The 17,479-nt window shown below is 54.8% G+C and overlaps 1 pseudogene; it reads right to left on the bottom strand.

Annotated features, from left to right (window-relative positions):
- LOC135405307 (zinc finger protein 501-like) lies at positions 1-1,295 on the bottom strand (annotated as a pseudogene).
- Between the last annotated feature and the right edge of the window lie 16,184 nt (positions 1,296-17,479).

The raw sequence follows: 17,479 nt of genomic DNA, 5'->3' as shown, positions 1-17,479 counted from the left end.
TCACTCACAGGGCTTCCCTTACTTGTGGGTCCGTTGGTGTTTGGTCAAGTGACAGCTCTGGGTGAAGCTCTTCCCACACCCACACTCTCCACACTTGTAGGGCCTCTCCCCGGTGTGGATGCGCCGGTGCCTGACGAGGGTGGAGTTGTGCTTGAAGCCCTTCCCACAGTCGGTGCAGCGGAAGGGCCTCTCATCCGTGTGCGTCCGCTGGTGCACAAGGAGATGTGAGCTGGTGTGAAACCTCTTCCCACATTCCAAGCACTTGTAGGGCCGTTCCCCAGTGTGGATGCGCTGGTGGATGTGGAGGGTGGAGCTCTGGTAGAAGCTCTTCCCACATTCCCCACACGTGTAGGGCCGTTCCCCAGTGTGGATGAGCCGGTGGGTGAATAGGGTGGAGCGATGGTTGAAGCTCTTCCCACACTCCCCACATGTGTAGGGCCGTTCCCCAGTGTGGATCATCTGGTGGCGGCAGAGGGTGGAGCTCTGCTTGAAGCTCATCCCACATTCCCCACATGTGTAGGGACACTCCCCAGTGTGGATGAGCTGGTGGGAGAGGAGGCTGGAGCTCTTCCTGAAGCCCTTCCCACATTCCCCACATGTGTATGGCCATTCCCCAGTGTGGATATGGTGGTGTCGGATCAGGTCGGAGCTGTCCCTGAAGCTCTTCCCACATTCCCCACATGTGTAGCGCCGTTCCCCAGTGTGGATTTGCTGGTGTCGGATCAGGCTGGAGCTGTGCCTGAAGCTCTTTCCACATTCCCCACACATGTAGGGATGTTCTCCAGTGTGGATGTGCTGGTGTTGGATTAGTTCAGTGCTTGTCCTGAAGCTCTTCCCACATTCCAAGCACCTGAAGGGCTTCTCTCTGCTGGGAGGCTGCTCAGGGACCACCAGCTCAGAGCTCCCCCTCAAGCTCTGGCCGCCTTCCCAACACAGGCTGGCTCTTTCCTCCTCAGAGCACCCTGGGATGGCTTTGGAGCCCCTCCTGCGGGGGGATCTCCGGCCCTTTTCCTCCCCGCTGCCTTCCTGCGCCGGGGAGCCCTTCAAAACGGCCTCTCCCACCAGGGTCTCACGGGGGGATTTGTCCTCCGGGCTCTCCGTCCTCAGCTCGGGGCCTGGGGCAGGAAGCAAGAAGGACAGGCAGGGGATTTGCCTCCGGCCCACAGGGAAGGCCAAGGACATCCCCCCAACTCCAGCCCCGGCAGGACGGCGGCGCCAGCGGGGTTGTCCTGCAGCCGGGGCCATGCTCGGCTGACAGAGCCAGCACAACACCCGCCCAAAGGGACACTGACTTCCTCCTCACCTGCCTGGGGGGCCCAAGGCATCTTCCTCTTCCTCGCAGCCTCCTCCTCCATCCGCCCAAGCTTTGGGAAGGAGAAATCCTGATGGGGGGAAAACAAGGGGTGAGTGCGTTGCCTTGGGGGTTCCTCCTGCCCAAGTCCATCTCTAGAACTCACCAGGCATCCTGTGACCATAAAAACCTCCAAAACATCAAGATTCAGACAATATCAAGAAGACCCTCGCCCCTCCAAACTGCAAAAAGTTACAGTTAAGTCAAAAAATACTCCAAACTATGAACATGCAGCACAAAAAAATTCTCCCAGAAATTCCTCCTATCTGGTCTCTTCCCTCTGGGGTTCAGAGGGTCTCCCCTGACTGACCCTCTGACTCCTCTGGGGTGTTGGGTGTCCCAAGACTCCCTTCTCCTCTGACTCTCACCTTCGGGGTGCCATATTCCCAGACATTCTCCCTTTCCACGGTTTCCACTTTGTTGTCCCAGGGATCCCAGGGGTCCCCACTGTCCAAGTTTCCCCTTCTCCACGCTCCCCATTTCAGGCTCCCTCGGGTCCTGGGGCTCCTCCTTCTCCATGCTCCCCCCTCCAGGCTGCCAGAGGTCCCCCAGCTCCGGCATCTCCCCGCTCCGCCCTCCACACTCGGCAGCTCCCGGGCTCCACACCCACCCCCGGCACTCCCGGGGGCCCCAAACCCGCTGTGTCCTCCTTGGCAGCACCGGGCTGACAATGGAGCCGGCAGGGCCTGACCCAGCAACACCAACCCCCACCATTGGGGGAGACCCGCATCCCCCCGGCCACTGCTGGGGCTCTGCTGCCAACCCAGCCCAGCACCCCCAAAAAACACCTCCTGCCCACCCCCAAGAGCCCCCAAAAGAGGAGAAGCAATAGCAGGAGAACAATCGACCCCCATCCCATGGATGCCCAGGAAGTGGGAACTTGTCCCATATATGCTGGGGGGAGCGCGGGCAGTCGTGACACACTCGGGCTGCCAGCACAGATTTATCTGCAAAGTCTGCAGGGAGTCAAGCTCTGGAGAGGAGATTGTGCCCCATGGATGGGATTGCAGAGGCTCCCTCAGGTCCCCAGCAGGAATCACCAACCAGGAATAGACACAAAAGGCCCCCCTGAAGAGTTCGGGGGGAGTGTCCTGTAGGGAGGGGACAGTGTCACCCCACCAGGGCGGGGCTGGCAAGTGGGAGGCTGCTCCAGGGCTCTGCAAGAGGCCTCGTGCTCTGCTCGGCCCCAGCACTGCCTGGTACCAACACCCCCGGCTGCCCCCGGCCCTGGGCAGCTCTGCTGCCACAGGCTGTGCCCTCACCGTGGCCCTGCAATGGCCCTGCCTGTCCCTCACCCGTGGCCCTGCCCATGGCCTTGTCCCTTGGCTCTCTCTCTGCCAGCTCAGTGTGGGGCACACGGGCTGGGGGTCCCTCCCAAGCCCCCCGGGCAGCCGGCGTTGGCTGGGGGATGTGAGGGCTGGGCCTGCTCAGCACAGCCCCGGCCTCGTGACCAGCGCCTCTTTCCTGACCCACACAAGAGCTTCCCGGACCCCCCAGGGCTCCCCTGCTGCTGCCTCTGCTCCTGGCCCTGCCTTTGCTGCTCCCTTGGCTGGGGCAGCGGCTGCAGGGGGGGGATGGCAGCAGCTTCAGCTCCACGGCACTTCCTGGGGGGAGCTCAGCCTGGGGGGGGACGGGCAGGGGACCTGATGGGGATGGACAGGGGCCCAGCAGGGACAGCCAGGGCCTGCAGGGGAAGGCACATGGACAACCTGGCCCAACACACTGACACCGCTGTCTCTGCTCCTCCTTGCAGGCTCCGTGGCCAGGCACAGTTTGTGTTCCTGGGTGCCCACCATCTCAGCACTTGGAGACGCTCAAATCAGCGCCTGCAGCTCTGCAGCAAAGCCCCAGCTCACCTGGCACACAGGGGATGGACACAGCACCTTCTCAGGGATGGGCACTCACAGCTTTGTCTTCTTCCCCACCAAGGGGCTCTCCTTCCTCAGCAGCACCTCTGCCTTGCACTTTTTCTCAGCCTCACCTCAGGGACAGCTCTGGGCTCACCTCAGGGACAGCTCTGGGCTCACCTCAGGGACAGCTCTGGGCTCACCTCCGCGCCACTTCTCAGCCTCACCTCTGGGCCTGGGCTCAAGGACAGGAACCTGCAGGGAGGGGACATCAGGTGCAAGCTGAGGGCTGCCTGCTTGCACTGGCCTATGGGCTTCTTTCTCCTTCTACAACCAGCCCACAACTTAGCCTGCTTTTCTAACACCACACATTTACAGACTAACCTTGGAGATAGATATGGACAGACATCTCTATCACCCTGGGGATAGAGCCTCAAGCATGTGCTGCCATAGGAATGGCAATCACAGAATCACAGAATCAGCCACGTTGGAAAAGACCTCCGAGATCATCAAATCCAACCCTGGATCCAACCCCGCCGTGCTTCCCAGACCATGGCACTGAGGCCACATCCACTCTCACCTTCAACACCTCCAGGGTCGCTGACTCCACCCCCTCCCTGCCCACCCCATTCCAAGGCCTGATTACTCTCTCAGCAAAAAATTGCTTCCTAATATCCAACCCAAACCTCCCCTGGCACAGCTCAAGACCCAGCCCTCTTGTCCTACTGCTGCTTCCTGGCAGAACAGCCCCACCCCCACCTGGCTCCAACCTCCTGGCAGGGACTTGCAGAGAGTGATGATTCATCCTGGGGACCTGAGGGAGCCTCTGCAATCCCATCCATGGGGCACAATCTGCTCTCCAGAGCTTGACTCACTGTAGACTTTGCAGGGAAATCTCTGCTCGCAGATGCATCCTGAGCCCAAGGTCAGTTTGTATCCACAAGTGCTGATCCAATGGGTGCCCTGGCATTGGAGCCTGGGCTCTAATTAACCTCTCCTGTGCTGCCAAACAGCAGGAGCTGTATGGCCAAGGGACAAACTGTGATCCCTGTCAGTGTCCATGGCCCCTGTCAGTGTCCTTCAGGGAAATTGGGAGGAGGAAATGAAGAAACTGGTTTGGAACTAAACTGATGTTAAAGTGGGAAAAACCTCCTTACATGGAAATAAAACTCAGACAGTTTTTCCTGGGCTGAACAAGCTCATTCAGGGATGAAAGACTGGGACTTCTGTGGACACTTGTGCTGGTTTCTTTGGACACTTGTGTTCCTTCAGAGAGCCCCTGGAAACACTCTGCTGTTCACTCCCAGTGCCACCAGTGCCTGGGTCCTGTCTGCAGCAGCAGATTGCAGTGGGACAGGAGAAATGCTTTTCTGAGCCTCTGGGCTGGACACAGGCACAGCCTGACCCTGAACCCAAGGGAAACAAAGACAAATTCCACGGTTTTAGCTGGAGCAAGGGTGGAGGGGTTTCCTGAGGGCAGCACTACACCAGACTTTTGTGTGTGTGTGTGAGACAGGCAGAAGCACAAATGCCTGCACAGCCCAGAGCAGTCAGTGTGGGGCTGTGCTTGCTGCTGCAGAGACCCCCAGGGAACAAACCCAGGCAATACTTTGGGTTTATTCCTTGCTCTGTGCCAATGGGAGTAGAATGTTCCACAGGAGCTCTGTCCCCCTCTGTGGCACCGGGTGGCTTGAAGCTGAAGGGGGGGGTGTCAAGTGTAAGTTCCCTTCTGAAGTGTGTCCCTAAAGAGGACACTTGCCTTGTTATTGCTTATTATTTGTAATATCTTATAGATCTATCATACAACACCTAAGGATGGATTCTATAGAATATGTGCCATATATATGATACAGAATATATCTGATTATTGCTTTATCTGTCTGTCCAGACAGATATTGTGGTATGCAGAGAGATTGTATTTGAGGGATATGTTCCTCTCAATACCCTGTGAGCTCCACTCCCAAGGCCAGTAAATTCCTGAAGCTCCCCCTTCTGTGCCCTGCAGGTTTTGGCAGATTTGCAAGAGCAGGGGAATCATTCCCTGCAGCCTCTTTGCACTGTAGGAAATGGGAGCCCTGTGCACATCCTGCTGCCTCCAGATTCCATTCTGGGTGTGGGAACGACCCTGTGGGGGGAGCAAAGAAATGCCTGGTTCTGCAGGAGCTGGAGATGCTCAAGGGGCAGCAGGACCAAGTCAGGGGCCTGAAGGGGGCCAGGGGGGCTCTGGGGTACAGGAGGGTCCTGGTGGAGCTGAGGAGGGGTTTTGGGGATTGGGGTACAAACCAGTACAGATCAGTACAGACCAGGACAGACCAGTACCTCCTCACTGCTCCCCAGATCTCTCCTGGAGCTGGGCCACCTTGTCCTGGGACACCTGAGCCCCCCCAGTGCCCTCCCAGTACAGCCCAGTGCCCCCAGTACAGCCCACTGTGTTCCTGTCCCAGGGTGCTGGGTGATCCCTCTTTGAGGGGGGTTGGAATGGATTTGAGGGGGGGACTGGGGGAGATTTGGGGGGATCTGAGGAGTTTGGATGGGGATTTGGGGGTTTTGAGTGCCTTTAGGGAAGTTAAAAGAGGTCTTGGGGACATTGGGGGGTCAGAGGTACCTATGGGGGGAGGGGATTAAATGGAAAATGGAGGTTAGGAGACATTTGGGAGGGGTTAATGAGGCCTGGGCGGGCAGAGGAGGGGCTGCACCAAGAGCAGGTGAGTCTTGAGACCCCCCCTGGTGTCCCCAAGACCTTCTTGGTGTCCCCAGTTCCTCCCTTGACATCCCGAGGCCCCCCTGGTGTCTCCAATGTTCCCAGGGACTTCCCATAGCCCTAATTCCCCCCTAGGCACCCCCAATTCCACTGCCCACAAACCCCTCCCCACTGTCCCCAACCCTCCATCTCTCCCCAGGAGCCCCCCCTGGACCCTCTGACCACAAAAACACCCCCCCACACACACTCACAGAAAGGCCAAGGGCATCTGGGGAAACACTGGGGACAGTTGGGGGGCTTTGCGGGGCCCTGGGTGATTACTGGGGGATACTGGGACACACTGGGGGGAACTGAGAGACACTGGGAGGGCACTGGGAGGGACTGGGGAGTTACTGGGGGATTACCAGGACACACGGGGAGACACTGGGAGGTTACTGGGCCATACTGGGGGTTACTGGGTGCTCACTGCAGGATCACTGGGCCATCCTGGGGGGCAGTGGGAGGTCACTGGGACACACTGGCCATACTGAGGGGGTTACTGGGCCATACTGAGGGTCACTGGGAGGTCACTGGGATATACTGGGGCACTGGAATCCCCTTAGTCGGTTCTGCTACATCTCCCCCCTGCACATTTGGGGGCACCCCCAGGACCCCTCCCCTGGGGGCTGGGAGATCCCCTGAACCCCACTGCTGGGCTCTAGAGGACACCCATGTCCCCCTTCCTTTGGGGTCTCTGTGTGCTGAGTTTTGGGGGTCTCTGGGGTTCGAGGGGGGAATTGGGATCCCCTTTCCTTGGGGTTGGTCTGCTGGGCTGGCAGAGGCGCTGTAGTGGGATGGGAAATGGCATCATAAGAATTTTATTTGGCCGTGGCCAGGCAGGACTGACACGGAGACGGCCCAAAATCCTCTCAAAACCCCTGAAATCCTCTCAGAAATCCACCCCTGGACCCATTGAAACCTTGTCAAAGACACCCCAAATCCCCTCAGAGACCTCATCTCCCCCCCAGGTTCCCCTAAACCCTCTCAGTGACCTGCAAAACCCACCTGGGACCCCCCAAGCCCTTTCAAGGACCCCAAAAACCCCCTCAGGGACCCTCAAAACCGTCTGGGACTCCCTAAATCCCCCTAGAAACCTCCAAAACTCCTTCAAAGACCCTTCCCCCAAAGCCCCCCAGGACCTCCCAATTCCCTCGGAGACTCCAAAACTCCCTCAGGGATTCCCAAACCCCTTCAGGGACCTTCAACCTCCCTCCTAAGTCTCCTCAGGACACCAAACCCCTTCAGAGACCCCCCCAAAACCTCCTCAGGGACCCCTAAAAGCCCCTAAGGGACCCCAAAACTACAGAACAGCAGAAGAACTTTCTGTAAAAGAAGGGAGCAAAGAACCTGAGAAGGAGGAGACCAAGGAAAAACTGAAGCAAAGCAATAAAATCATCCTCGCCCTTCCAGTTTTTCCTTCACCTTTTTCTCACTTTTCCTTTTTTTAGGGTTCTTTTTTTGGTTGGGTGGTTTTGAATTTTTTTTTCCGAGGGACTTTTTCAGGAATCGAATCACCCTTCCGGGATCTTGGGAGGTCTCCGGGCCCCGCGGCCCCCGAGAGGGTCCTCCGAACCTCCGAACCCCCCGCGCTAAACCCTCCCGAGCCCTGCAGCCTTTCCACCCACAGCCGCGCTCCCCGCAGCCCCCGAGGGGATCCCCAGACCCCGCTCTCCCGCACCCCCCGCCTGCACTCAGAGCTCACCGACCGACCCGCCGCCATCACCGATTCCCGGCAGCCAACGCGGCAGGGGCGGGGGCGGGGCTGCGGGGGCGTGGCCGCGCGCTGATTGGCTGCGGCGGCGTTCTCTGACCGCGGTGCGCGCGCAGCCGGGACTCGGTGATGGCGGCGGGGCCTGCGGTTCGCTCTGAGTGCTGTGAGTCCCCCCGGGGGGGCTCGGGAGGGTTTAGCGGGGGGGTTCGGGGATAACCGAGGAGGTTTTGAGGGGTCCCTGAGGGAGTTCGGTGTCCTGAGGGGACTCAGGGGGTGGTTGAAGGTTCCTGAAGGGGTTTGGGGGTCTCTGAGGGGGTTTTGGTTTCTGAGGAGATTTGGGGGGTGCCAGGTGGGGTTTGGGGGTCTCTGAGGAGGTTTGGGGGTCGTGGCCGGATTTTTTAGGCAGTTTTGGGGTCTCTAGGGGGTTTACGGGGTTTTAGACGGTTTTGAGGGTCTCTGAGGGGGATTGGGGGGTTCCTAAAGGGGACTGGGGGGTCCCAGGTGGGTTTTACGGGTCACTGAGAGGGTTTAGAGGGTGCTGGGGAGGGATGAGGTCTCCGAGGGCATTTGAGGGGACCTTGAGAAGGTTTTGATGTGTCGAGGGGGGGTTTTCAGGAGTTTTGAGGGCATTTTGGGGGGTTCCCTAAAGCCCAGCAGTGGGTCCAGGGGGTCCCCCAGCCCCAAAAAGAAGGAGTCCTAGGGATGGCCCCCAAAATCCGGGGGGGGGGGAATGTAGCACATCTGGGTAAGGGGATCCCTAGACCCCAGTATATGCCAGTGACTTTCCAGTGACCCCTTCAGTGACCACCTAGTGTGTCCCAGTGACCTCCCACTGCCCCCCAGGATGGCCCAGTGATCCTGCAGTGAGCACCCAGTAACCCCCAGTATGGCCCAGTAACCTGCCAGTGTCTCCCCGTGTGTCCTGGTAATTTCCCAGTAACCCCCCAGTCCCTCCCAGTGCCCCCTGGTTCCCCTCAGTGTGTCCCAGTATCCCCCAGTAATCACCCAGTGCCCCTCAAAGCCCCCCAACTCTCCCCAACGTGTCCCCAGATGCCCTTGGCCTTTCTGTGAGTTTGTGGGGGGGTGTTTTTGTGGTCAGAGGGTCCAGGGGGGGCTCCTGGGGTGAGATGGAGGGTTGGGGACATCAGGGATGGGTTTGAGGACAGTGGGGAGGGGTTTGGGGACAGTGGAATTGGGGGTGCCAAGGGGGGAATTGGGGCTATGGAAAGTCCCTGGGAACATTGGAGACACCAGGGGGGTCTTGGGGTGTCAAGGGGGGAACTGGGGACACCAAGAGGGCCTTGGGGACACCAGGGGGGTCTCATGTGTCACCTGCTCTTGGTGTAGCCCCTTCTCTGCCCGCCCAGGCCTCATTAACCCCTCCCAAATGTCCCTTAACCTCAATTTTCCTTTTAATCCCCTCCCCCCACAGATCCCTTTGATGCCCCAATGCCCCCAAAACCTGTTTTAACTTCCCCAAATACACCCAAAGACCCCCCCAAATACCCATCCAACCCCTCCTAGATCCCCCCAAATCTCCTCCAACCCCCCTCAAATCCCTTCCAACCCCCCCAAAGAGGGATCACCCACACCCTGGGACAGGAACACAGTGGGCTGTACTGGAGGCACTGGGCTGTACTGGGAGGGCACTGGGGGGGCTCAGGTGTCCCAGGACAACGTGGCCCAGCTCCAGGAGAGATCCGAGGAGCAGTGAGGAGGTACTGGTGTCTGTCCTGGTCTGTCCTGGTCTGTACCCCCAATCCCCAAAGCCCCTCCCCAGCTCCCCCAGGACCCTCCCACACCCCAAAGCCCCCCAGGCCCCCTTCAGGCCCCTGACTTGGTCCTGCTGCCCCTTGAGCATCTCCAGCTCCTGCAGAACCAGGCATTTCTTTGCTCCCCACAGGGTCCTTCCCACACCCAGAATGGAATCTGGAGGCAGCAGGATGTGCACAGGGCTCCCATTTCCTACAGTGCAAAGGGGCTGCAGGGAATGATTCCCCTGCTCTTGCAAATCTGCCAAAACCTGCAGGGCACAGAAGGGGGAGCTTCAGGAATTTGCTGGCCTTGGGAGTAGAGCTCACAGGGTATTGAGAGGAACATATCCCTCAAATACAATCTCTCTGCATACACAATATCTGTCTGGACAGGCAGATAAAGCAATAATCAGATATATTCTGTATCATATATATGGCACATATTCTATAGAATCCATCCTTAGATGTTGTATGATAGATCTGTAAGATATTACACATAATAAGCAATAATAAGGCAAGTGTCCTCCTTAGGGACACCCCCTCCCAAAACTACTGGCTGGGTTTGTCCCCTGGGGGTCTCTGCAGCAGCAAGCACAGCCCCACACTGACTGCTCTGGGCTGTGCAGGCATTTGTGCTTCTGCCTGTCTCACACACACACAAAACAGTCTGGTGTAGTGCTGCCCTCAGGAAACCCCCCACCCTTGGTCCAGCTAAAGCCATGGAATTTGTCTTTGTTTCCCTTGGGTTCAGGGTCAGGCTGTGCCTGTGTCCAGCCCAGAGGCTCAGAAAAGCATTTCTCCTCTCCCACTGCAATCTGCTGCTGCAGACAGGACCCAGGCACTGGTGGCACTGGGAGTGAACAGCAGAGTGTTTCCAGGGGCTCTCTGAAGGAACACAAGTGTCCAAAGAAACCAGCACAAGTGTCCACAGAAGTCCCAGTCCTTCATCCCTGAATGAGCTCATGCAGCCCAGGAAAAACTGTCTAAGTTTTATTTCCATGGATCGAACTTTTTCCCACTTTAACACCAGTTTAGTTCCAAACTGTTTTTTTCATTTCCTCCTCCCACTTTCCCTGAAGGACACTGACAGGGGCCATGGACACTGACAGGGATCACAGAGTTTGTCCCTTGACCATACAGCTCCTGCTGTTTGGCAGCACAGGAGAGGTTAATTAGAGCCCAGGCTCCAATCCCAGGGCACCCATTGGATCAGCACTTGGGGATACAAACTGACCTTGGGCTCAGGATGCAGCTGCGAGCAGAGATTCCCTGCAAAGTCTGCAGTGAGTCAAGTTCTGGAGAGGAGATTGTGTCCCATGGATGGGATTGCAGAGGGTCCCTCAGGTCCCCAACATGAATCATCACTCTCTGCAAGTCCCTGCCAGGAGGTTGGAGCCAGGTGGGGGTGGGGCTGTTCTGCCAGGAAGCAGCAGTAGGACAAGAGGGCTGGGTCTTGAGCTGTGCCAGGGGAGGTTTAGGTTGGATATTAGGAAGGAATTTTTTGCTGAGAGAGTCATCAGGCCTTGGAATGGTCTGGGCAGGGAGGGGGTGGAGTCAGCGTCCCTGGAGGTGTTGAAGGTGAGAGTGGATGTGGCCTCAGTGCCATGATCTGGGAAGCACGGCGGGGTTGGATCCAGGGTTGGACTTGATGATCTCGGAGGTCTTTTCCAACCCAACGGATTCTGTGATTGCCATTCCTATGGCAGCACATGCTTGAGGCTCTATCCCCAGGGTGATAGAGATGTCTGTCCATATCTATCTCCAAGGTTAGTCTGTAAATGTGTGGTGTTAGAAAAGCAGACTCAGTTCTGGGCTGGTTGTCGAAGGAGAAAGAAGCCCAGAGGCCAGTGTAAGCAGGCAGCCCTCAGCTTGCACCTGATGTCCCCTCCCTGCAGGTTCCTGTCCTTGAGCCCAGGCCCTGAGGTGAGGCTGAGAAGTGGCGCGGAGGTGAGCCCAGAGCTGTCCCTGAGGTGAGGCTGAGAAAAAGTGCAAGGCAGAGGTGCTGCTGAGGAAGGAGAGCCCCTTGGTGGGGAAGAAGACAAAGCTGTGAATGCCCATCCCTGAGAAGGTGCTGTGTCCATCCCCTGTGTGCCAGGTGAGCTGGGGCTTTGCTGCAGAGCTGCGGGCGCTGATTTGAGCGTCTCCAAGTGCTGAGATGGTGGGCACCCAGGAACACAAACTGTGCCTGGCCACGGAGCCTGCAAGGAGGAACAGCAAAGAGACAGCCCTGGCAGTGTGTGGGGCCAGGTTGTCCATGTGCCTTCCCCTGCAGGCCCTGTCTGTCCCTGCTGGGCCCCTGTCCATCCCCATCAGGTCCCTGCCCGTCCCCCCCGGGCTGAGCTCCCCCCAGGAAGTGCCATGGAGCTGAAGCTGCTGCCATCCCCCCCCTGCAGCCGCTGCCCCAGCCAAGGGAGCAGCAAAGGCAGGGCCAGGAGCAGAGGCAGCAGCAGGGGAGCCCTGGGGGGGCCGGGAAGCTCTTGTGTGGGTCAGGAAAGAGGCGCTGGGCACGAGGCCGGGGCTGTGCTGAGCAGGCCCAGCCCTCACATCCCCCCAGCCAACGCCGGCTGCCCGGGGGGCTTGGGAGGGACCCCCAGCCCGTGTGCCCCACACTGAGCTGGCAGAGAGAGAGCCAAGGGACAGGGTATTCTATCCTCCATTTTGTTTCAGTCTCTACCTTCTGCCCTTCCTGCTGCTGTTGGGTGAGCGGAGCGGCCACGATGGGAAAGAGGCGAGAGAAGCGAAAAAAGCAGGTGGGACCCCCAAAGGGAGCGTGAGTCACCCAAAGGGTGATGAGTCACCCCCAAAGGGAGCTGGGTGGAGCCGGGGATTGGGGGGCCGATGGGAAAAGGCTGGGAGAGGGGGGCTAATGGGTGGGGGGAGAGCAGGAGTGGGGTTTCCATGGGGGAGCAGCGGTGTCCCTATGCCTTGAGCCCTGGAAAGCGGGGGAGGCTGGAGAGAGGGGGGAGCTGCAAGAGCTCCAAGAGCCTGGAGAGGGGGGAGCTCGGGCCCCCTGTGCCGAGGCAGCGTTCGGGGCCGTGCTGTTGTTCCAAATTGCCCCTGGTCAGGCTGAACCCAGAGCCCGCCCACGTGTCAGGGGGCCCGATCCACTCCCTGCTCTCCTTGCCCTGGGGCAGCCTCTGGTGTCCTGTGACCTATGGGGCTGTTTGGTTGTCTTGGGCACAGCCGGCCCTTGTGCAGGGCTGTGCCATTGGTGGCTCTTTGCGGTGGGCAGGAGGTGTTTTTGGGGGTGCTGGGCTGGGTTGGTGGCAGAGCCCCGGCGGTGGGTGGGGGGATGCAGGTCCCCCCCACGGTGGGGGTTGATGTTGCTGGGTCAGGCCCCGCCGGCTCCATTGTCAGCCCGGTGCTGGCGGGGGGGACACAGCGGGTTTGGGGCCCCCTGGGAGTGCTGGGGGTGGGGGTGGAGCCCGGGAGCTGCCGAGTGTGGAGGGCGGAGCGGGGCAATGGCGGAGCTGGGGGACCCCCGGCAGTCTGGAGGGGGGAGCACGGAGAAGGGGAAACCTGGACAGTGGGGACCCCTGGGATCCCTGGGACAACAGACTGGAAACCCTGGAGAGGGGGAATGTCTGTGAATGCAGCACCCTGAAGGCGAGAGTCAGAGGAGAAGGAACCCTTGGGCCCCCCAGCACTCCCAGCATCCCTAAGTGGGACCCTCAGCATCCCAGACAGGGGAGACCCTCTGAACCCCAGAGGTGAGAGACCAGAGAGGGGGAACTTCTGAGAGAGATTTTTTTAGGGTAACCTTCATATTTTTAAGTCTTTTTTAGCTAAATCTCAACTTTTTGCAGTTTGGTGGGGGTTCATCTTACTGTTTCTTGGGGGTTTTTGCCTGAATGTCAGTGGTTTGGGTTTTTCTGGGCTGAATCTTGGTGTTTTGGAGGTTTTTATGGACACAGGATGCCCAGTGAGTTCTAGAGATGGACTTGGGCAGGAGGAACCCCCAAACCAACGCGCTCAGCCCTTGTTTTCCCCCCATCAGGATTTGTCCTTCCCAAAGCTTGGTCGGATGGAGGAGGAGGCTGCGAGGAAGAGGAAGATGCCTTGGGCCCCCCAGGCAGGTGAGGAGGAAGTCAGTGTCCCTTTGGGCGGGTGTTGTGCTGGCTCTGTCAGCCGAGCATGGCCCCGGCTGCAGGACAACCCCGCTGGTGCCGCCGTCCTGCCGGGGCCGGAGTTGGGGGGATGTCCTTGGCCTTCCCTGTGGGCCGGAGGCAAATCCCCTGCCTGTCCTTCTTGCTTCCTGCCCCAGGCCCCGAGCTGAGGACGGAGAGCCCGGAGGACAAATCCCCCCGTGAGACCCTGGTGGGAGAGGCCGTTTTGAAGGGCTCCCCGGCGCAGGAAGGCAGCGGGGAGGAAAAGGGCCGGAGATCCCCCCGCAGGAGGGGCTCCAAAGCCATCCCAGGGTGCTCTGAGGAGGAAAGAGCCAGCCTGTGCCGGGAAGGCAGCTGGAGCGTGAGCCAGAGCTCTGACCTGGTGGTCCCTGAGCAGCCTCCCAGCAGAGAGAAGCCCTTCAAGTGCTTGGAATGTGGGAAGAGTTTCATCTGGAGCACCCACCTGCTCCAACACCAGCACATCCACACTGGGGAACGGCCCTACACGTGTAGGGAATGTGGGAAGAGTTTCAGTGTCAACTCCAACCTGATCCGACACCAGCGCATACACACTGGGGAACGGCCCTACAAGTGCTTGGAATGTGGGAAGAGGTTTCAGACCAGCTCACATCTCCTCGAGCACCATGGGACGCACACGGATGAGAGGCCTTTCCGCTGCACTGACTGCGGGAAGGGCTTCAAGCACAGCTCCACCCTCCTCACCCACCGGCGCATCCACACCGGGGAGAGGCCGTACAAGTGTGGGGAGTGTGGGAAGAGCTTCAGTCAGAGCTCTAAGTTGACCAGACACCAACGGACCCACTGGTAAAGGAAGCCCTACCAGTGCCCTGACTGCGGGAAGAGCTTCAGCCGTAGAACTAACAGACAAAAAAGGTTTCAAAATGCCTTCATGATTTTGAGTGTCTGCACTGCAACATCAATTTATTGTTTTGAATATGTGTAAGTTTAACCTCATTTTAGTCTGAAAGCCAAATTCACCACTACCCCATTCCCTGATAACCGTGGGCTGATTCTGACAAGTGAGGCAGAAATTACCCACTGCCCAGCAAAAACCAGTGGGCCCAGCCAGTGGTCTCTGCCCTGGCAGCCCAGTTTCCCCAGTCTCATCTCAAAATGACCAGTTACACTGAAGCAAAGGGCACTGGAACCAGTGCAACAAGCCCCGGTCTGACTTTGACACCTGCCCACGTGTCCTGTTATTTGCTGCTCCACAGACTTCCTTGTTTAAAATACAATGGAAAAATGAACAGTTTTTGGGGTTGTTTTGGTTTTGGGCTCGGGTTTTTTCCCCCCCCACACTGTTCTCATTAACCTCATTTCAAATCTATTTCGATGTTTGAAGATGAATGAAAATTTTGAATGATTTTTAATGTTAATGCCTTGACCAAAGTATCAAAACATGAAAAATAAAAAAAAAAACCACCACAAAGCTGTCCATTTTTGTCACAATCAAACACTCAGAAGTACTAACTTAAGCACAGTGAAATCTCCATAAATAAGACCATTAAAATAATTCTAATATTTATATATTATTATATTTTTACCTAAGCTTAACATAAGGAAATTTTATTCCTGACATCAGCTTTCCCCACTTCTCAAAAAGGTAATTTAGTTACATCTTAGTCACCCCTGAAAGGCTCTTTCCAGCTGGGTTGGCCTCTGCCTTAGACGCTCAGGAGATCTGCCAAATCCAATTTAAGGGCAGATTTCCCCACCAGGTTCAACTGCATTGGTTTTACCAAAAACTTTGCAAGTAACCCCACAACTTTCATCTTAAACTCTTCTCTCAACCTTGTAAAATAATTAGCAGTAAACAGACCTGGTAATGTGTTATAATTAAGAACACGTTCTTGTTCTCAAAGTCATTCATGCATCAAAAAGATGCCACAGAACGGCCAAAATATTAATAGCAACTTCTACACTTTGGAAATCTCCATTTGGTTTTTAAAGATTTCACAGTGGTTGTTTCCTTAGGAATTCAGGCACATTTTACTAACAAGTTTCAATAAAGTTACAAAAACATCTTCCTCCACTAAGACACAGGCAGTCATCCTAACCTGAGGTAGGCACTGAAAAGCCCAATTTTTTTTCTTAACTGTCACGAGTCTTTCATTCCTTCTGCCACATCAATTAGGCATCAGCCCATTTTTCAAGCTGCTGTTATCTACCAGCTCCTGCTTTGGTTTCCAAGCCCAGTATTTTGGCCACAATAAAATCAGGGCCCTGGGCAGTCATGTCAGAATGACAGAGAGTACTGACCCTCCCTGCCAAGGGAGACAAACCATTCCCAACCTCGACCAAAGGTTCAAGGCAACGATTCTGAAACAAAATTTACAAAGTTTTTCTCTTCAGTTTTTTGCTGAATACCATTTTATTTGAACATTTATTTTATTTAAACATTTTTTATATATTTACATTTTTTTATATTTAAGGCGCAGGAATTCAAATTTATATTTGGGTACCATTTTATTCAAATATTTATTTTATTTAAACATTTTTTAGGTATTTATATTTTTATATATTTAAGGCAAAGGAATTTGAATTTATATTTGGATACCATTTCATTTAAACAATTTTTATCTAAACATTTTTTATATTTTTATTTTTTTTTTTAATATATTTAAGGCGTAGGAATTCGAATTTATATTTGGGTACCATCTTATTTAAACAATTATTTTATTTAAACATTTTTTATATCTTTATTTATATTTTTTTAATGTATTTAAGGCGTAGGAATTTGAATTTTTATTGGGATACCATTTTATTTAAACATTTATTTTATTTAAACATTTATTTTATTTAAACATTTTTTACATATTTATATTTTACCACCATCAGATGTTCTGTAAGCACAGCAGTCAAAGCACAAGTCACGTAGGTTTGGGTATTTTTAGCTAAGGCTGTTTGCCAGGTTTCTCAGATTTAGAGAGGAATTCCCGGTAAGATGTGACTTTATTCACAGATGCACTCTTTTTTGGGTGTTATTTTGAAATCATAAACTTTATTGCATTAAGCAAAGTATGTCAACTTCAATAAAGCTTCAATGAAGTGTTTTCAAGTATTTTCCCTCTTCTCTTAAACAAATTGAAAATAAAAATCGGTGCTTCAACTAAACATTATCTCGCTCACCAGAGAGGGCAATACTGGATCTTTCAGGATCCACACATTTGGATACTTTTGCAATTGGTGTTTGAAGCAACTTCTTTTGTAGACAACTGTTGCATTAAGCAAATTAAGGCTTTCACATTCAGCCCCTTCCTTTAGGTAAGGATTATAAACCAGGAAAGGAGGGAAGAATTACTCGGTGTGTAACTGAAAGGCCAAAGTCCTACCCAAGAAACCAGATGTGACAACAGCTCATTTACAACCCAGTGAGGAAACAAACAAAAATGCACACAGAAAGATTCAGGAGTCATATGAAGATGAATATAAAAATGGAATATGAGTCACGTGTTTTAGAGATTCGAGCAGATGATTGGGGGCTAGAAAGGCGTCAGTGGATGGCACAGGAAGAGTTTTGAGGAAGAGCTGGAAGGAGAAACATGGCAAGAAATCTGCTGTTCTACACAGACCTGCAGTGGGAAAAACAGTTTAAGACTTCTGAAGGAACAAAGTAATAAAACTCACAGAGCCCAGGAGCAGAAGAGATTAAATACTTGCCAAAAAGCATCAAAACTAAGCTCATGGACACACATTAAAAACTGAATTCCTCCAATTCATGAATTCCACTTTTTTGCTTTGGGACTGAACTTGGTGATAAAACTGGTCCAAAGTCACAAAATGTGGCAGGGACAACAAAAGGTCAAGACCAAATTGATTTTAGTGAAGGAAACTGGAAAAGATTCTACTCCCGTATTCATCCAGTAGAGATGAATAATTTTTTAATTATTAATTTTAATTTTATTTTTTCTACTCAAGCCTGCCAATGTTGTGGGTTTTTTGACTATGT

Source organism: Pseudopipra pipra, chromosome W (assembly GCF_036250125.1).
Source record: "Pseudopipra pipra isolate bDixPip1 chromosome W, bDixPip1.hap1, whole genome shotgun sequence".
NCBI lineage: Eukaryota > Metazoa > Chordata > Aves > Passeriformes > Pipridae > Pseudopipra > Pseudopipra pipra.
The sequence above is the reverse complement of the archived record's forward strand: the minus strand, read 5'-3'. Positions and strand labels throughout refer to the sequence as shown.